Here is a 6153-nt window from a genome sequence, read left to right on the forward strand (position 1 = left end):
AGTTATTTCTGTCCCACCAGCACCTACAGATGCCAGCTGAGCTCAGGGCCCTGTTGCACCAGGTGCTGCAGACAATCGCTGGGCTGGAGGGCTCAGACTCTAACTAGCCAAGGCAGCCAGCAGGGAAACAAGGGAAGGGATGTGCTCAAAGTCATCCAGGATTAGAACCCAGGTGTCTGAACTCCCAGGCCAGCAGCCCATCCCACAGGCCAAACGGCCTCCTCTGGGTCACTCCCACCTCTCCTTCTCCTGGTTCACAAGCTGCACAGCAGACAGGCTGGATCCAACCACTCAGGATTCTTCCTGCCCCATGGAATGACCCTGATCCCTTCCCCAAGGAATATTGGGGCCGTGGCAGTTCGCAGGTGGGCGAGGCCAGCGGGGTGGGGGAGGTGGGGCAGGCTCGTGAGCAGCAGGAGTTGCTCATTCACACCCGTGAAGGGGCAGGAGCAGAAGGCAGGAGAGCGGCAGGGAGGCTGGTATCTTCTCATCCAACCTCGGTGTGGCTGGCGATGCAATGGAAAAGCAGAGGCGGGCAATAGAAGATTCTCCTGCCTGGAGTCAGGAGTGGGCAGAAGCTGGCGTGTATATGGGCCACCCACTTTCTGCTGCCGGTGGCGGAGCTGAAATGGCTGGCTCAGCTTTCCCAGCGGCACGTGCCAGCTCTCGCTCTGCCAGAGCCAAGCCTGGCAGTGAGAGGATGAGGCTGTGCCAGCCAGCAGGGGGCATGTCACAATGGGCAGGCGAGTCACAAGCCAGTCAATGTGTGACTGCCCAGCCATGGGCTGCCCCAGCCCAGACTAGTTCTAGCCTCGCCAGGGCTTTAGAACCTCTCCTTCCCCACCGGGGTCATGGGAGGGACCTTCCGCTCCCCACAGTCACAGACTTTAGGCCGGAAGGGACCGCTGGGCTCATCTAGTCCCAGCTACTGCAGACCCCAGGCCAGACCCCTCCCCACCTCCATACAGCTGGAGCCGGGGGGGGGGTCTCCAGATCCCCGAGTGGGAGAATCAGTTCCATCCTGGTTCCTCCTCCTTGTGACAGCGCAGAACAGGGGTTCCCGAACGCTCCGCTCCCCCAGCTCCCAGCCCACGCGGGCGGCTCTTTGCGCCTGCCCAAGCTGCTGGGCGCCTTGGCCGTAGGATGTAAAATGGCCCCATCTCTGCTTCCCGCGGCAACAACACAGAAACTGCTTTCATAGCACCCCCCCCCCACCCCGCCCAACTGAGTCTCAGGCCTTGCTAGCCGCTCAGTGCCATGGCAGCCACAGGAGATGATTGCTGCGGGAGTCTCGGCCCAGGGGGAGGCAGTGACTCCTAGAAGCAGGGAGAGCAGCAGCACCATAGATCAGGGAGGTCTGGCAATGCCAGTGGCTGGCTGGGGTCTGACAGCCCAGGCACCCAGAGCAGACAGTCAAAGGCCAAACCCCTCTCACCACCAGTTCTGTAGCTCCCCCTTGCTTTTGGTCTGTCTTAGGCACCATCCTGGCCCTCATCCCCCTGGCATCAGAGCACTGTCCAACCTCGATTGCATTTATTCTAAACTCCCCCTGCAGGGCAGGGCCTGGCTGCTACCTCCACTGAACAGACAGGGAACTGCAGCACAGAGGGAATAAGGGATTTGCCCGAGGCCACACAGAGCATCTGTGGCAGAGCTGGGAATTAACTATGGGTCTCCTGGGTCCCAGGCTGGCACCTTCTCTTCCAACCTCCTGCCCCATTTGTCCCTGGTTCAGTGTGAGCTGTGAGAGCTCTCTGGAGCACAGGAGCTGGCTGGTAACCAGATGGAACTAAATTGCCTATTGCATATATCTCGCTTTTCCCGAACATTGAGTCTGCTGCTACAACCATACCAGGGCCCGCCAGGATCCTTGCAGCTGGTCAGTGCTAAGTTGTGAACTGTGCTAAGTAGGGAAGACAAAATAGATCTTCCATCACTAGCACAACTCTGTGTTATTGGGGACTCACTGCTGGCTCAACCCAACCAGACCTCCTCACAGAGCCTGTAAATCCTCCAGCCCTGCTGTTCTCCTTTGTATTTCGGCAGTGCTCAGAGGGCTCAGTCCCGGATCACGGCCCTGCAGTGCTAGACATTGTACACACACAGCCCGATTCCCCCCACGCTGGGTCTCTTGAATGGCTCCTGCCCGAAGGCGGGACGACTCTATTCCTCACCCAATGTCTCCTGCTGGCAGAGATGCTCTGAGAGACGTCTACGCTCTGGGTCTCTGGGCTTCCCGGGCTGGGAGGCAAGCGTGTCTGTCTCTGGGCGGTTCTGCTGACTCTCCAGCAGCTGCACTTCCAGTGTCCTAATGCAGCCCTAGTCCTCTCCAGTGCTCAGGGGGACTGTCCTGGCATCGGATTGTCCTGGTAAATAGAACAATGGCTCCTGGCACCCTGAGAATTCCATGTTCCCCCGGCAACCTCAGTGCCAGAGCGGGCAGGTGCTGAGGAGTTGCGGCTGGTTGGCCAGCAGAGAGGAGGAGCAGCAGCTCGGCTCTGGAGGGCCCAGCTGCAGCTCCACACAGGGCGCTCCCAGAGCCTGGCAGGCGGCTGGCTGAAGTGGCACTTTGTGATCTGGCACAGGCGCATCCGAATGCTCCGCAGCGCCGGTGGATTCAGATCCAAACCAGGATCTGGCTCCAAATTCACAGCTGGCCCCTTCCCCCGATCTGGAGCAGCTCGCACCGTCTGGGGGTGGTTGATTTCACAAGAGAGGGGGCTTCTCACAGACTCTCCAACTCCCTCACTGTGACGAAGTGGGACTGTTCTTAATGTTTCCTCTGAATACTGTAGGGGTGCCTCAGCTTCCCCTATGCATTTCTTAAGTCTCTACGTGGGGGGATAAAGGCCAGTGTGCATAAATGGTCAACACTCCGTCTCCTAGCAACTAATGGCCGGAGCCCTTTCCCCCTGGCAAAGGGATATCTAAAGGTGTTGGAGAACAAAGATCAGGTGACCTCCTAGCCCGGGAAAGAGACAAAGTCCAGAGAGAAGGGACTGGAGAGTTTGAGTTTGGAGCTGGCTGGGGACGAGGAGTGAAGTGCAGATGTGGGTGTCTCGCTCACTGCCCCCCAAAATGGACCCAGTTGAGGGGTCCTGTTCTCTGTACCTACAAGCTGTTTTAGACCATGTTTCTATCATCTAATAAACCTCTGTTTTACTGGCTGGCTAAGAGTCACGTCTGACTGCGAAGTGGGGGTGCAGGACCCTCTGGCTTCTCCAGGACCCCACCTGGGCGGACTCGCTGTGGGAAATGCAAGGAGGGGCAGAGGATGCTGAATGCTCCAAGGTCAGACCCAGGAAGAGTCTCACAGAGAGGAGACTTCACCAGAGTCCTGACTGGCTTCATAGCGAGCAGCTCCAGAGCATTGTCTGGGGACTCCATAACACACACCTCTCATGCTTCTTCCCATTTGCCTTTAATCACCCCCTGTGACGTTACTGACATAAACTGGGACCGTATAGATCATTGTTGCAACCAAGGTCCTGTAGTGGCACCCAAATCTTGTATAAAGGGGGTCAAATGGGGTGTCTAGGACAAGGTTATGGTTTACTGGTTATGATTATGCTGTCTATATGTGTGTATCAGTTTTGTGGTCGAAGTTATGAATATTGGCTCGATACGGTCTGTATGGCAAATTTATGCTATGCTTCTGGGTGACATCCCAGACAAGCTGAGATTAGCTCTGCCTAGCCTGCTTGATGGCCCATTAAGGACCATCAGCTATACAATGGACCCATTGAGAGAAGGCAGATACGCCTTGTAACTCAGCAAAGTATGCAGGGACTGGCCCATGTGACTCCAGACTCCATTTTGCTGTAATTTTCCACAGTAAGAACAAAGAGGTGTTCTTACACCTGGAAAAGACTATATAAGGCTGATGTCTCATCTCCATCTGGTCTTCAATCCTGCTTCATACCTCTGGAGGAACTTTGCCACATGCTGAAGCTTTGAACAGAGGACTGAGGACCCATCCCAGCGGGGGATGTAGTCCAGAGACTTGATTTGAACCTGCAGTTTATTCCATCGCTGCTGCAAGCCTGAACTAAGAACTGTGCCATTACTGTATGTAATTGATTCCATTTAACCAATTCTAACTCTCATCTCTATCTTTTTCCTTTTATAAACAAACCTTTAGATTTTAGATTCTAAAGAATTGGCAGCAGCGTGATTTGTGGGAAAGATCTGATTTGTATATTGACCTGGGTCTGGGGCTTGGTCCTTTGGGATCAGGAGAACCTTTTTCTGTTACTTGGGCACTGGTTTTCATAACCATTTGTCCCCGTACGAGTGGTACTGGTGGTTATACTGGGAAACTGGAGTGTCTAAGGAGATTGCTTGAGAGACTTGCGGTTAGCCAGTGGGGTGAGACCGAAGTTCCCTTAGTCTGGCTGGTTTGGTTTGCCTTAGAAGTGGAAAATACCCCAGCCTTGGGCTGCAACTGCCCTGTTTAAGCAATTTGTCCTGAGTTGGCACTCTCAGTTGGGTTCTGCCAGAACCGCATTGTCACAGTGGCGTAGTCGTGCTTGGATCCACAGAACCAGGTCAATTAAGCTTTGGGTCAGAACCCCACGCTATGCAAATTTGAATTTTGGGATTGAGAGTTTTGTTGGTTAAAGAGCTGCTGCAATGGCTGAGCAAAGAGCATACGAGGGACTTGGCAAAAAAGCCCTGGAAAATTTGTGTTCAGAAAAGAGGATAAGTTTTAGAAAGAAAGCTACAAAGGAAGAACTGAGAAATCTGTTAATAGCCAGTGATCAGGGGGCAAGAGCACAGCCCTTACCTGAGGCTACAGAAGATGCAGAAAAGATTAGGATGCAAAAGGCGACAAGTAAACTGCAATTTGAGCGTGAACAGAAACTAGCAGATCTTCGATTGCTGGAGAAGCAAAAAATAGCAGAGTTAGAGAAGGAAGCCGATCAAAGAAAGAAGGAGGCTGATGAGAGAGAAGAGAGAGCGCGTAAGGGGCGTCTATAGCTGCTCGCTGCTGAGCAGGAGACTCACAGGATGGAGCAGGAGACTCACAAGATGGAACAGGAGACTGCCAGACTTCAGCTCCAAGTAATGGAAGAGCGGAGAAAGTCATTCCCACCTGGTACTCCACTTCCCCCCCACCATGAGAAAAACTGGGAAAGGATGTGTCCCATTTACAATGATACTGAGGATATAGAGGAGTTTTTGTCTACCTTTGTACGCCTCTGCAATCTGTACCAGATCCCTGAGGGTCAGCGAATGCCTGTCCTGCTAACCAGACTGACTGGAAAAGCCAGGGAGGTATTCAATGACTGGGGGGAACAAGAAGCCTTAGATTATGAGCGGTTTAAGGATTCTGTGTTAAGGCGGTTCAAGGTTACTCCTGAATCTTACAGAGTTAAGTTTAGAGAGTTTAAAATGGCTAAGGATTGTACTTTTGTAGAATGTGCTCATAAGCTGATGGGTTTTGTTTAAAAGTGGGTTATGGGAGCCAAGGCGCATGGGAGTTTTGAAAAACTGCTGGATTTAATAACTTTGGAACAGTTCTTAGACATTGTGCCTGACCATGTGAGAGCAGGTGTGTGTGACAGGGACCCTGAGTCAGTCCTACGGGCAGCAGAGATTGCAGATGCCCATACCCAAAACACGGCTCGAGAAGGGTGTAAAACCCCGGGGAAAACTAATCACCATTCTCCCCAGTTCAAGAGGAGGGAAGGATTTAAAAATAAACCTGACTCTTCTAAAGGAGTTCAAGGGGGCCCGGAGGCTAGGAACTCACATTCCAGGACGGAACAGGTTACATGCTATCACTGTGGTATGCTGGGCCACATGAGACCAGACTGCCCGACACTGAAGGGCAGCCCAAAACCAGCAACCCCAAATGCCATGGCCAATGCTAACCCTGTTGTTGTAAACTCACAGGAAAGCCACACAGAGCCCAGCATTGGTGCCCTCTGTGCAAATGCTGTTTCTGTGGTCTCTGAAGAATTTGACCTTAAAACTCACATTAAAGCTAAATATGGGGGAAATAATGCAGAGTTTATTAGCAGTGCAGAAGTGAATGGAGTGATGTGTATGGCATGGAGGGACACCGCAGCAGATATTACTCTGGTTAAAGCAAGTCTTGTCAGGAAGGAAGATTATTTGCCAGGTGAAGATTTAACTGTTGTAGCTTTA

This window comes from Chrysemys picta, chromosome 4 (assembly GCF_011386835.1).
Source record: "Chrysemys picta bellii isolate R12L10 chromosome 4, ASM1138683v2, whole genome shotgun sequence".
In the NCBI taxonomy this organism is placed as follows: Eukaryota; Metazoa; Chordata; order Testudines; family Emydidae; genus Chrysemys; species Chrysemys picta.